We start from the raw sequence: 2,308 nt of genomic DNA, 5'->3' as shown, positions 1-2,308 counted from the left end.
TCCTGCTGACATCTCAACATTTTCAAAGTTATTTAGATCAATCAGAGGTTTCTATTTGTTATAAAAGCTAAAAAATACTACAGGAAAAAAAATAAAATGCAAAAACAAACTTTGCTATCAGTTTATTTATTCTATGTAAGCTAGAACAATTGGGTTATTGTCTGAAAGGCCCAATCCTGCTTCAAGATCCATTAGCACTGGAATATAGTACATGTTGCATCTTTATTTTAATAAAATAGTTGATAGATTATCTAATAAAATCTTAGCATTGTTTCACATTGGCTCAATCCAGATACTGTAGCAAGAGTAGATTTTTCTGAACATAAAAAGAGTAAAGATAGCATTCACAACAGGGGTTAAATGTCTAATGAGTTATTACAGGGTAGATAATTTGGCTCCCAAATTATTAATTAAAAAGCAATAAACTGCATATGAAGTAAATTTGCAGAGTCCCAATGTTGGAAGAGCCTCCCATGCAGCCCTGGGTCAGGTACCTAAGTTCTGTGGAAGAACAAGTCAGCCCAGTTTTTCCTACTGGCCAGCTGCCAAGTGCAGAGTCAACTTGGATGACCCTTGAAGGTTCCTATGTCTCCCCATTCATTGCATTGGAAGCCTAGTACCTAACCCTAGGGATCTGGATTATCTTCTCAGGCTGATGCTTAAGTGTCCATTTGAATCCAACCCTAATTTTTTAAGCATGAGTTTGTGCCAAAATATGGCAGCATATCTAAGGATCATACTGCTGAGCAAGAAATGGATTTCTTCCTTTTGGATTTATGCCATCATTACTATACCTGGAAGGCTTTGTTCAATTCTAGGCATGTCAGTACCAGAAAACTATGAACAAGTTATCGCTAAGAGAGGAGCCACACATTATTATATATATTAATATATAAAAAGGGTTAAGTGGATTGATTTATAAGGAAAAAGGCTGAATATGCACAGCTTGTTTAAATGGCCATTAGACACAAAGTAGGAATATAATATAATATCAGGGTACAAATATTTGAAAGGCAGGCTGTAAAAATGGAAAGTAAGAGAAGTCTTTAGGATGGCACAAGGACAAATAAAGATCTATGAAATGCAACTGAAAAAGAAAATTTGGTCTGAATATCAGAAGTCCTTAACAATGAAAACTTTTGGACTGTGGACTATTCCCTCCAGAGAAATCATCAAAACAGCATGGCTTGGCATATATAGAACAGCACTGTCCAATGTCTTACAGATCAACTTACAATTTAGAGATCAATTCTGTACTGGCAGGAACACAAAATAAATGACCTACTTGAGGTAACTGGTCTTTCTTCTATTTATGAAAGAGGAAAAATGGGTATCAGAAAATGAGACAGCTCCCAAAAGCTTGTGTATTACCCAAGGATCTGATTTTCTAATTAGTATGCAAGGCATCTGGGAATTACATCAGATGTTTTCATAAAGGTGAAAGTTTCTTACAAAAGTAGTTGCTTATATATAACTTCTGTAACAAACTTTTACCTTTCTAAGGACAGACATAACACAAGGTTTAAGTGATTACTGGTTATTGAATTAAATAAAAAATTAAGTTATAAAACCAGGCAGAAATACTATCTCAGTCTCTTTCCAAGCCTTCACAAACTGACACAAGTAATGACATACAATTAAATGGTCATTCCATCTTCCTTCAACAACTCATAAAAGAAAGACATGGATAAGACCCATCAAATTACAAAGATTTGTTTCAGCTGCCACAATGGTGTTGCTAGTATGGGGGGAGCATCTCTCTTTTTTTTCTTTGTTTGTTTAGTTGTTTTCTTTTTAGCCAGTTTAAGTGTGTTCACAACTGGTTTGTTTTAAAGTGATTTTACTTAAACTGATGCAAAATGAAACTAGAGAAAGCCCCATCTCCTTTCCAGCAATTGGGAAATCATGCATCTAATGTATTGGATGCCTACTAGACAGAGACCAATTCACCCTTCTCTCTTTCTTAGTAATTTCTGGCTTCCATGTACAGGGTGCGTCCAGACGAGCGTCCATGTGCCTCATGCCCTGCCTCAAACCCCTTTGCAAACTTGCAACGCGGGGAGAAAATTAGACCCCTGGATATCCAGGGGTCTAAAAAAACTGCTCCGCAATGAAGCGGAGGAAGGCACAGTTCCAGACTGTGCCCATAGCCAGTCCTCCAAAAGAGATGCTCAGGTTTTGGCCGAAAACCAGAGCGTCTCTTTGGTGCTCCTGCTGCCCCTGATCCCTGGTGCCGTCCAAGATCAGTGGGGGGGCAGGGTTCATGGGTGTGGGTGGGTGAGGGGTGGCAGGGGTATGTGGGGGGTGG

This window comes from Alligator sinensis, unplaced genomic scaffold, assembly GCF_000455745.1.
Source record: "Alligator sinensis unplaced genomic scaffold, ASM45574v1 scaffold505_1, whole genome shotgun sequence".
Lineage (NCBI taxonomy): Eukaryota > Metazoa > Chordata > Crocodylia > Alligatoridae > Alligator > Alligator sinensis.
Note: the sequence above shows the minus strand (reverse complement) of the source record.